Source organism: Corythoichthys intestinalis, chromosome 12 (assembly GCF_030265065.1).
Source record: "Corythoichthys intestinalis isolate RoL2023-P3 chromosome 12, ASM3026506v1, whole genome shotgun sequence".
Classification (NCBI taxonomy): Eukaryota; Metazoa; Chordata; class Actinopteri; order Syngnathiformes; family Syngnathidae; genus Corythoichthys; species Corythoichthys intestinalis.
Window position 1 is genome coordinate 51,509,262 of NC_080406.1, and position 13,144 is coordinate 51,522,405.

General features: G+C 37.7%; 1 protein-coding gene across 2 annotated transcripts in view; it reads right to left on the reverse strand.

Annotated features, from left to right (window-relative positions):
- Positions 1 to 13,144, reverse strand: part of satb2 (SATB homeobox 2) — an 87,489-nt gene that overhangs the window by 8,876 nt on the left and 65,469 nt on the right. The window lies entirely within an intron of this gene.

Consider the following 13,144-nt stretch of genomic DNA (forward strand, 5'->3'; position numbering starts at 1 on the left):
ACCGACTAGTAAAATACAAAACGTTTAATTATGAGTAGGCGTAGTAGAGTAGTAGAGTATTAAACTACCTTTAACTCTCTAGTTTCTTGCCCCCCCCCCCACACACACACACACAGTATGCATGGCTTTAAAAAAAAAAAAAAAATCAACTTTCCCGTGAATTGAGGCAAATTATGACTAAGAACGATAAAAGAATTATAAAACATCAAATATTCATCTCGTCTTTAATGAGCCCTCATCCTCACCCTGTGAGATGTAGGGCTGGGACAAGCACACGTGTGATCACTAGAGACACCATTAACACAGAGATAAATTTGTAATGAAGAGAAAAATCACTTTTCTGTTAGTTTTGTGCTTGACTTAAGACATCATGTTATCAGGGAGTGTGTTTTTTTGTTTGCTCATTTACTCACTTTTATTTATCTATGTGCGTGTGTGTAAGGAATAGATGAAGTCACGGCACTTCTCTCTGATACCGTGAAATGATTCTTAGATGAAAAGCCAGTATATATGTTGTGTTATTGAGACCAACCAGTGTTTATAATTGTAATTTTTGCTTTAATCCAAAGGCCTCGTGTGTGTCAGCAGCATTAATTCAGTTTTTCTCTAATTAATGTATGTGTTAATTGTGACATACCCAAAAAAAAAGAAAAAAGAAAAAAGAAAAAACAAGTTTCAAAAAGGTCACCAGGGAGCTGAAATCCACTTGCTTAAAAGTCCAGTTTTAGCTGAGTTGAACAACAATTAAGAATTTGATCATTTTTCATTAAGTCACATCAAACTGTAACCCCTCACAAAGATCTAGTTTGTTTGGGATGCACTGCATTTATTGGCCAGGGTTTTACTTGTTTATTTATCAAGACTGTTTATATTTACAGTGGGGCAAATAAGTATTTAGTCAAACACTATTTGTGCAAATTCTCCCATTTGAAAATATGAGAGAGGCCTGTAATTGTCAACATTGGTAAACCTCAACCATGAGAGACGGAATGTGGAAGAAAAAAAACAGAAAATCACATTGTTTGATTTTTAAAGAATTTATTTGCAAATCATGGTGGAAAATAAGTATTTGGTCAATACCAAAAGTTCATCTCAATACTTTGTTATGTACCCTTTGTTGGCAATAACAGAGGCCAAACATTTTCTGTAACTTTTCACAAGCTTTTCACACACTGTTGCTGGTATTTTGGCCCATTCATCCATGCAGATCTCCACTAGAGCAGTGATGTTTTGGGACTGTCGTTGGGCAACACAGACTTTCAACTCCCTCCACAGATTTTCTATGGGGTTGAGATCTGGAGACTGACTAGGCCACTTCAGGACCTTGAAATGCTTCTTACGAAGCCACTCCTTTGTTGCCCTGGCTGTGTGTTTGGGATCATTGTCACACTGAAAGAGCCAGCCACATCCCATCTTCATTGCCCTTGCTGATGGAAGGAGATTTTCACTCAAAATCTCTCAATTCATGGCCCCATTCATTCTTTCCTTTACACAGATAAGTCGTCCTGGTCCCTTTGCAGAAAAATAGCCCCAAAGCATGATGTTTCCACACCCATGCTTCACGGTGGGTATGGTGCAATTGAGTATTCTTTCTCCCCCAAACACGAGAACCTGTGTTTCTACGAAAAAGTTCTATTTTGATTTCATCTGACCATAACACAATCTCCCAGTCCTCTTCTGGATCATCCAAATGCTCTCTAGCGAACCGCAGACGGGCCTGGACGTTTACTGGCTTCAGCAGGGGGACACGTCTGGCTGTGCAGGATTTGAGTCCCTGGCGGCGCGTTGTGTTAATGATAGTAGCCTTTGTTACTTTGGTCCCAACTCTCTGTAGGTCATTCACTCGGTCCCCCCGTGTGGTTCTGGGATTTTTGCTCACCGTTCTTGTTATCATTTTGACGCCACGGGGTGAGATCTTGCATGGAGCCCCAGATCGAGGGAGATTATCAGTGGTCTTGTATGTCTTCCATTCTCTAATAATTGCTCCCACAGTTGATTACACTAAGCGAAGAGTGAAGAGTTACAGAAAACGTTTGGCCTCCGTTATTGCCGACAAAGGGTACATAACAATGTATTGAGATGAACTTTTGGTATTGACCAAATACTTATTTTCCACCATGATTTGCAAATAATTTCTTTAAAAATCAAACAATGTGATTTTCTGGGTTTTTTTCTCCACATTTTGTCGCTCATGGTTGAGGTTTACCCATGTTGACAATTGCAGACCTCTCTAACCTTTTCAAGAGGGAGAACTTGCACAATTGGTGTTTGACTAAATACTTATTTGCCCCCACTGTATAATGTAAGCTTATCTCTACTGAGCACAGCTAGCGCCTCTGCATCACAGGTCAATGGTTCTGGGTTTGAAACTCAGCTCGGGCCTTTTCAAGCTTTTAATTTTTTTTTTTTTTTTTTTAATTGTCATTGTCATTGTCATCATCAACATCATCAGATCTTTAACAGGTTCCGAGTATGGACATTATCGGAGTGTAATTTGTTTACCCGAAGGAAAGAGAAGATGAAGACAGACAAGACAAGGAAGACGGGAAAAGCAGAAGCTTATCGGAAACCCGTCCCCCTTCCACCTGGGTCGCACAAGCAGCATGTTATGTATCAGTCCAGTCCACATTTCGTTCAGATTTTGTTGAGGGGCATGTCCTGATATGTCTTATTTATTTGACCCTGACATTTAAGCGTCCTTTACTGTGAGAACATCTTATCTGTGATGTGTGTGCATTTTACAGCTGAGTTTGGCCCATGTACTGGTTTATTATATCTCGTTTATACTTTTTTTTTTGAAGTAACTTAATGAATTAATATTCGTTAGCGCTGCATCACATGTATTCCACAGGCGAACCCCAGTGTTTACAATCGAGAAAGATTTCATTGTAGTCCTAATGGTCTGGTAGGAAAACATTCTGCTTACTCTCAGATCATAGGAGGATTCTTTTATTTGGAATAATACTTGCAGGTTAGTCGGGAGACTGTTTGTGTTGTATAGGATGAATAGTTTCGGTCCCAGGACGGAGCCTTGGGGCACGCCACATGTAATTAGACGTGTTGACGATCTGCACCCATCATATGTAACATATTGCGAGCGCCTTTCCAGGTAGCTTCTTACCCAGTTTAGAACGATACCTCGCATTCCAAGTCTCTCTAGTTTGTCCAGTAGGATGTTGTGGTTTACTGTATCAAAGGCTTTTTTTAAGTCCAGGAAAATGCCCACAGAGTATTTTTTTTGGTCAACAGCATCTGTGATCAGTTCTACAGACTCAGCTAGGGCCTGCGCCGTGGAGTGGTTTTTCCTAAAGCCGTATTGGCTATCGTATAGTAAATGATGTTTTGTTATGTATTTGTCAAGTCGATTATTAAAGAGCTTTTCAAGAATTTACGAAAGTTGGGGCAGGATGGAGATAGGTCTGTAGTTGTTGAAGTCATGTGGGTTCCCACCTTTGAATATTGGGATAACTTTAGCTATTTTCATTTCATCAGGGAAGATTCCAGTCTCAAAAGATGTATTAAAAATCTGAGTTATGGGGAGCAGAATTTCATTATGAATGCTTTTAATGAGTTTCATGTCAATTTCCTAAAAGTCAGTGGAATCTTTATTGTCACACTGCATAATTAGACTCTTTACTTCAGTTGTCAGTATTGGTGCCAAAAACATGGATTTTAGAATGGGGTCAGGGCGCATATGTGTAGTTACAGGAGGAATTTTCTCAGCTAGGTTAGTACCAACTGTTACAAAGAAGTCATTGAATTTATTAGCAATCTCTTCTTTGTTTCTCATTTCACTGTTATCTCCATAGAAGAACTCAGCGCTTTCCCAGGTATTTCAGCCAAAGCCAACGTTCCAAAAGATACATTTTAGGTTATTTGAACAGTCTCAATTGTCCATAGGTGTGAGTATGAAATGCCGTTTTTCTAAATATACCATGAAGTTGGTTACCGACCAAACCAATATTCAACTGAGATAGGCTTCAAGTCACCCACAACTGTAATGTGGACAGGCACAATAGAAAACATAAATTAACTTGTGTAAAAAAAAATAAATAAAATTTTTAAAAAAGCCCCTTTCAAAAGCATTTTTGCATACGTCTGGTGTGACATCTCACAGCAACAACACAGGTGGGCGAAAAGGGTTTCTGGTGTTGGCCCGTCTCAGTATCGAGGCCTATGTTACAGCTGACAAACCTTGGAATATTGGCAGGACAACTTCATCTGACCAATCCCTGTTGTTTTTCATTAATGTCAAGCAGTGCATTTACATAATAGCTGTGCCGTAATTGGGGATTAACCTGACCTAATCCTACTCACCAGTGTTGATTTAATCAACAATGACGATAAAAAAAATATTTTGTCGTAGATTTTTTCATGACGAGCAAAACACATGGTTCGGGAGACTAGAACATCACAAGACAAATGCCAGTTTTCGTCAGACGAGACGAAAATGCGACATAGTTTCTGTCATATGTTCACAATGCAAGACATTTTCATATTTTACATGGAATATGTCAGCTCGCATCTTGGCAGTGTTTGGGTCGTGTCACTCACATACCTGTCAAGTTGTACGGTTTCGGCGTATTTTGTACAAGTGAGCACTGATTTTTAAATGTGTACGCCATACGTTCAAAATCTGTACTTTTTTCGTGAATTATGTGTTTGTTTTGTAACCGTTTCGGCAACGAGACAATGTGCATTACTATGCGTTGCTATGTTGGTTGAATGACGCGTGAAAAGTCAGAGATACGGAGAAAGAAGAGTGGGAGTGGGAAGGAGGGAAGACTGTTGTGACGCTGTTGCAAACGCGATGCTAGGCTAGGTGGCTCCAATATTTCCTGACTGTAGCCGACAGCCTACAATCTACGCCCACTTGATGCTATACTAGATATCATATGTATATAGAACTAGACGCGAAATGACAGACTCGGCGGCGTTAGTAAACAACCGCCATCTTAAAGCAGTACACTTCTCAGAAAGGCTCTGTTGTAATGAACCTTCCTAGCGAACCTAAGTAACTTTTTATCTAAAATATTCATAAATCGGCAAAATCTTGACTTGAATCTATCTTTAAATAAAATTTTCTCATGTCGAAAGTAGACAGAAGCGAACTAATGCAAAAACAGGAGCAATCTTAACAACTTTAACAGTTGATTCACAACATTAAATGACTTCCAAACATAGCAAAAGTTACTATGTTTTTTCATTTTTTTTATTTTTATTTTTTGAAAAAATGAAAAAAAAACATGAAAAGCAACACCAGTTACTTTGCCAAGTAACTCATTACTCTTACATTCAGGTAACTGAGTTACTAACTCAATTACTTTTTGGGAGAATTAATTATTAACTGTAATTAATTACTATTTTAAAGTAAGATTAACAACACTGCTCATCAAGACGCAGTCTGCAGAATAAAAAGTGACGAAAGCGGAGATTTTATTCTGCTAATTTGTTGCCGAACACAATTTGCCTGCAACTATTGCTGATCACTTCTCAGAATTAGCAAAAGAAATGTTCCCAGATTGCATGGGTAAGTTAATTTTATCAATTGACCTTTTTAATTTATAAGTGAACACACTACCGAACTACCTTCAAGTTAAACTGAATTGTGAGCTGAAGTGCTATGAAGTCAAATCCCGACAAAATTTGTATGAGATTTTGTTGACTAAAACTGGACGAAGACTAAAACATTTTGAAATTACTAAAATATGACTAAAACTAATGAGTATTTTCATCCATAAGACTAAAACAAAAATATAAAAGGGCTGAAAAACTAGACTGCAACTCACAATACTAGCACTTTCAATTTCTAATTATACATGCCATTAATATTACACAAAAAGTTTATACAAGAGTTTGCAATTGTAGAGCGTAAATTGTTTGATACAGATCAGAATCATCTAAATTTGTCAAAGCATCCCACATTGAGTATAATAAAACAGTTTTTTTAATCACAAATTTGGGACATTTCTCCATCAACATTTTACACCAGATTTACACTATTACAATTCCGAAATGTTCCGGAAATTGATACGATTTAGGGTTTTATTTTCATTTTTCCATAAATTCAGTTTAACCAAAAACTTAGTTCTTGACAAAAACAAAAAACATTCATATCCAATGACCCTTTCCTCAACGTGGCTCCTTCAATTTACATTGTCACTCATTAGCAACCATGAAAATGTTTCCATTTTTCCTATTGATTTCCAACTTGGACCAACAAAAACCATCACTGGTTGCGCAACATTAAGTTATCCATTATCAACTGGAAGTGTCCCACAAGTGGCCTGAAAATACTCCCACATCAACGCAAAAGTGACCTGAAATCAATAGGAATTGCCCTGAACATACCACAAACTCAAAAGGAGGTGATTTAAAATTACCCCAAAATCAACAGGAAGTGACCAGAATTACCCAAAAATCCCTTTATACGATATTATTCTTCATCAGTTTATGCACTTGCAGTTTAGCGACCAACATGACAGTATTCACACGCATGCTTCAGAAATGGCATTTTTCTAGTTAGCTGATAACACAGCAAAAGTGAGTGAGGAAATTTTACATCTCATCTATTAAACTCACACAGAGACACACACAGAGGGACATCATGTACCCATGAATTGTTTTTTTTCTTTTCTAGTCCTGGACTCCTGGGGTCCAGACTGCCGCTACATAAACCAAAAGGCACACACACATAAACACACAGTGTCTTGCAGCAGAAATCAATTTAGCAAAAACAATAAAGAAATTATTTATAAGGGCAGGCTGTGCCAAATTAGCTGTGGGACGCACTTAACTGCAAACGCCATATGAATAAAAGCTGTACACCAAGCATGGGGGGCATGTCACTCATGAAGAAATGCGAGGCTACTGGGGCGGGGTGGATTCAAACACACAGACGCACACGCAAACACCTACACACCTTCATCTGCACACCTAATAGACACACACTCCCAAAGCCCCCAGACATGAAGCAGTGTTATTTTCGTCAACAATGACGATAACGAAAATATTTCATCGACGAACAATTCTTTTCATAACGATGACGTGACGAGCTAAAACGTGGCTTTGGAGACTATAACATAACAAGACAAATGCCTGTTTTCATCTCACGAGACGACAACGAGACGAAAATGCGACATAGTTTCTGTCATATGCAGGGGTGAAAGTGAGCCAGAACGGTCAGGAACGCAGTTCCGGTATAAGATTCAGGGCCGGAATTCTGTTCCGGTACACAGTGCTTTGATTCCAAAAATATACTTATTCATTTCCCTATGATTTAAAAAAAGTCAATGTATGCGCAATCTTCAAAATATATTCCATTTCACTCTGCATGATATAAGTCATTTGTACTTATTTCATTGGATGTATGTTACTTGTATCTTTATTATTTAAAAAAAAAAAAAAAAAAAAAAAAAAGCAAAAGTAAATGTTTACATTAACTTCAATTTTAATATACATCCTATGTTCTTAAGTAGTTAAAATAGAGATTTGGCATTTAGTATGTGAGGAAATGAGGGAAAATAAAAATTAGGAGATGGAGGTTGGGGTTATTGCTGTTTATTAACTTTTATTTTGCAAATCATTGAAAAACTACAATTTTGAACGAAAATCAGTTTTTGTATGTGTTATAGAAATAACTGTTCCAAAACAGTTTTCTTTGCATTTCAGTAGTTTTAGGAGGTTTGACCCCCCCCCCCCCCCCCCCCCCCAATAAAAATAAATAAATGAATAAATAAACAAAATTTCTGGCTCCGTGGCGACCTTCACGTCGGGGAATTCTGGCAAGAAATTCTAGCCACTTTCAACCCTGGTCATATGCTCACAATGTGTGACATTTTCATGTTTTATGCGGAGTACGTCAGCTTGCATCGTAGCAGTGTTGGGGTCATGTCACTCATGTGAGATGTGCTGAGCCTCTCCCTCACCCTCCTCACTTTAGGATGTGTCTAAAGCTAGGCTGCGCTCCATCTTGCTTGTTTGGATACACGGCAAGATTTGTTTTCCTATCTTAACAAGAGAGAATATGCAATGCTGCTTTAGGCTTTAAAGATCTGTGCTGAGTGATCATCAGATGCTAAATGTAACCCAAAGCATTAGCATAGCATTCTCATTAGCATTAGCTTCAGAATGGTGAGCATCCTCTTAAAACACTGGTGAGTCTTAAGCAGAGCCATTTGGCTTCTCTGGTCAGTAAGTCTTGAGGAGAGCCAGTTGGCGAAATGACTTTAAGCTAATAGCCCACTTCGGCTGTTTTGTATGGTAAATAAACAATTACTGGGAAATAGAAGAAGAACAAAAAAATCCCACACTTTGCAGTTTTGAACACCCGGACAACATTTTTTACATACAGTTTGTGGATTTAATGTGGGTTTAATTGAAAATAATGTACCGTAATTTTCGGACTCTGAGCCACTAATGTTTCCCTCCGCTTTGAACCCTGCGGCTTATAGTCCAGTGCATCTCATATATGGACTTTGTAGGCCGATAAGGTGTATGTCTTTAGTAGGGTTGTTAAAATTATTGATTTGTGTTGATACTGAAATGTTGTATTGGGATACAATATTTGATTACTCAGTTATTTATTGGTTTTTGGGCTACCACAGGTTGAGAGAATTTTGTTGTCATGGGGTAAATGTGATTCTCCACGACTCTCGATAGTAATTAAGGATTTGTTCTATTTTTCTATCTAATTCGTTGACTTTGAATATTGAATAAATGTTCATTCACTTGCTTTAGTCTACTAGTGATAAACTCCTTTAAATATTTGTAATTTTTCATGAGCTACAAGAGTGGACATCTATCATCGTCCAATAGCACTGAAAGGTTTCTTATAAAAAACTTTTTTTTTAAATTATGTAGTATCGAAAATGGAATTTAGTTTTTTTTTGTTTTTTTTTAAATATGGATATCAAGTTGAAAATATTATTGTATCACGACAACAGTAGTCGTTAGGTGTGACTATCCCTTTGACTTTTCCTCCACTGCGGCTTATACATGAACAAAAAGCTTTCTTGACAAATTTGGTAGGTGCGGCTTATAGTCTGGTGCGGCTTATCTATCCAAAAAAAAAAACATTTGTTTTCGTGTCATATTTGTTGGGTGTGGCTTATAATCAGGCCCGCCTTACAGTCCGAAAATTATGGTACTGCTTTTTCTGCTTAGTGTGTACTGTATTATCATCTCCAAGTTGGATTTGTCCTTTTAGATGCTACAATATGTGCTCGTCCATGTTCATTCGAAACTGTTGGAAACCTTTATTTATTTTTGGACTAAAACTAAACTTACAGACAAAAACATTTTGAGTAACTGTCGACTAAAACGAGACAAAATTTATATGAAATTTGAAATGACTAAAATTTGACTAAGTATTTTTGTCCAAAAGACTACAACTAAAACAAAAATTAAAAGGGCTGCCAAAAACAACACTGAAATGAGGCAAAAGCTGGACACAAATCTACATGCATGTGAGGATTTGTGTTTGTGTCTAGTGTACATCCATTTTTAATCTAGCATTGTGTGCTTGTCCCATTGTCCGAGGACAAAGGAGGCATTCTCTGCTATCAATGTGTGTGCGACACATGGGATGCATGTGTGGTGGGTTTGTGGTCACCTCCCACGAAGACGTAGACGCACGTCTCGTATACAGTATATTTAGATGTATTAAATATACACTAGCACCCACCTCATTTACCATTAATAAGTTAGCAGCTCTCCACCACATGTGGCCGCGGGTGAGGAGGCTTTGGAGGTTCTAAAACGGCAACTGTATTTCAAGAGAGCGGAGGAATGTCGTCACGATGCCACCGCAGCTTCCTTCCTTCCTGTCCCGCTATTAGTCTTTAATACAAAGCTAGCCATTTGCTGGCTGAGTCATGACATGTGGTGAGGGGGTAACGATTTTACTCCGGCAATGTGGGGGCAACCACTTTCGGCCTTTTGTTGATGTGGTTCACAGTGAGTAGATTTCAGGTATCTGTACACTACTTGAGTATTTCTCTTCCCAACAACTTTTTACTTTTACTCATATATTTGAAAACAGATTATCTGTCAAAATACGTCACTGATGGAAAAATAGTTTTAAATACAGCGAGGTTAGGTCAATTAAGGGTGAAGTCGTGATTGATGGAGATATGATTGAATGATAAACATATATTTGGAAATTTGACATATACCAGAATATTTCTTTAATGCCACTGGCCGATATGAAAAAAATCCATTTAAAACTGAGTTATTTCGGCTCAGGTGCAGCCACGCCTCTCTCCTGCCTGCTGTCTCCTGCACTAGTATTCAACCCGTCCTCTGATTGGTTAAATAGTAATGTTAAATGGAGTTACACATGTATTGCACCTTTCCACCTTTTTAAGGCCCTCAAAGGCGCTTCACACTATATCTTCATCTACCTACTAGTGACCAGTATTGTTAATAACGGCGTTCGAGTATAACGGTGTTACTAACGGCGTTATTATTTTTTTTCATTAGTGAGTAATCTAATTAATTGCTTTTCTCATGTTTGCAACGCCGTTACCCTTAATGAGGTGTGCATTAGTGCGTTACTGCAATTTGGTTGAGTATTGCAAACGCAATGCTAGGTGGCTCCAATAGTACCTGACTGCAGCCGACAGCCTACAGCCTACATGATGCTACGGTAGATATCACATGTATATAGAACTAGATGCGAAATGACAGACTTGCCTGCGTTAGTAAACAGCCACCATATTAAAGCGGTAGACTTCTCAGGAAGGCTCTGTTGTAGCGAACCTTCCAAGCGAACCTAAGTAACTTTTCATCTAAAATACTCCTAAATTGGCAAAATCTTGATTTTAATCTATCTTTAAATGATGAAACAATTTTAAACCTTTCACATGTCCAAAATAGACAGAAGGGAACTAATGCAATAATGGGAGCAATTTTAACAACTTTAACGGTTGATTCACAATATTAAATGATGTCCAAACATAGCAAAGGTTAAAATCTAGTTATCGCAATAAAAGCAATACCCCTGTGTCTAGTTAAGTTTAGGGTGAAGAATTGGGCTAGGGCCTATTGTCCCAAAAACCCTTTGAACTTCACACAGTGTGACATATGTTTTGTTTTGTTTTTTGCATGAAAAAAAGCAGTTCAATTGAATCAGTTAATATAAACATATTTGATGTGAAAGACGTTATACAATGGATCATTTAATAATGTGTAAAACACGAAAAGTAACGGCAGTTACTTTGCCAAGTAACTAATTACTCTTATATTGAGGTATCTGAGTTACTAACTCAATTACTTTTTGGGAGGAGTAATTTCCAACTGTAATTTATTACTTTTTAAAAGTAAGATTAACAACACTGCTGGTGACGCAGCACCAGGAGCAACGTGGGGTTTAGTATCTTGCTCAAGGATACTTAGACAAGGTCATCGGAGTGCAGAATCAAACCAACTAGTCCCATGTAGAATCTTCCACACTTTCCTTATTATTTCTAAAATATTTTATTAATGTCTGGGGATGTCGCTACTCACACCAGCTGTGATAACACATAACATTTTTGCCACACACATAGCCACAACAAAATGTTCCCACAACAAATAGATGCTAGAATGTCAGGGACAATGACAAAGCCATAACCTTGTACGCCCTAAAACTCAGACCACCAATCTTGTGCACGAGAGCTGCTTGACTGGACGCTGAGCTATTGTAAACCCAAATTGTTGATTGTGTTATTGTAAAGTTTGTGGCCATGTGATGTATCTAACTGTACCATGTCTGATTGTGCGTCTTTAGGGGGGGGACGGGAAAATGATAAGCTTATGCTTCCTCCCGTCTGCCTTTGTCTTTTTTTTTCGGTTCTTTCTTCCTTCGGGCAAATCATATCACATTTTGTAATTGTCAATGATTGTCAATGATACCGATGATGATGACAATAAATATTTCATTCATTCATTCATTCATTCATTCATTCATGTTAAATTAATATTCTTTTGCACATATTTATCGTTTAGCACCTTCAACTGGTTTGATAGCGTTAATAAATGTAATATTCTTAGCAAATACTGTGTTTTGGTTGTTGGGTAGTACTAAGTATACTTCATGTGCTGGATTTTGTGGGTCAGTCGTTATTGTTTTTTTGTTTTGTCTTGTCTTTTTTGGGGGGGGGGGGGGGGGGGTCTTGTCGCCCAGGGCACCATGTAGGCTAGGAACGCCACTGCTCAAAAATTTCAATTTTTAGTCACTGCCTCTGGTAGGTCTTGCTGATCGGCTGAAGAGTAACCAAAGAAAAGAAGAAAGAAAAATCCAAACACAAACAAGTTAATCATTTGAGGCTGAACTGGGCGGTCAAATTCAGAATTTAACGACATGATTCGTGTTTACTTAAATGGTTTTCACTGTAATTTATTTCTTTAATGGCGGGAAAGCCACTTTAATCTTCGAGGTAATTAACTGCTTGCCTTCCTATTGTTTGGTTTTCTCATTTTTTGTGTGTGACATTCTTCTATTTGGCAGAATTGATTTATGCATTAAAAAAAAAAAAAACAGCTCATCCATAAAGGTAATTGTTTGGCCTTGAGTTTAATTTATTAAAAAAAAAAAAATAGATTTTTAGAGATATTAAATCCATAGACTTGCTACTCACTAGTCATGGTGCTTGATGTCAGACCTAGAGTGTAAACATGTACACGTTCCCTCTTTTAGGCCTCCTCAAAATGTAATGTGGCATTTCCTGTTGTGCCACCCAGCAACAATGTTTATTCCCCACTCAGCTGGGACAAATACTGATGAAAAAGTAACAATAGCCACATTTCTCCCAAAAGTTAGATTATGTAGTAAATCCTTCAAATAAAAGATTATATTCAAATGTGTTCTGCATGACAAACCCTGACCAGAAATTTCCTTGGCCTTTAAATGTACTTAGTAGCCGAATCATCTTTTGCTTTTAATTGAAACTAATACCTAATTAAAAAGAATGCGCAAATAAAATACCTCAAAAATGGACTCTAAGGACTTGTTTAAATAACTCTAGCAATAAGCACATTTTTTTTCACATTGATGTCTTGTGCAGGGACTTATATGATTTCGCAAAAACGAATGAATGAAAATCTTCCATGTGGCCATGAGGGCGTGAACGTGTGTGCCCTTTAAGGACATGTTTAAGTTATA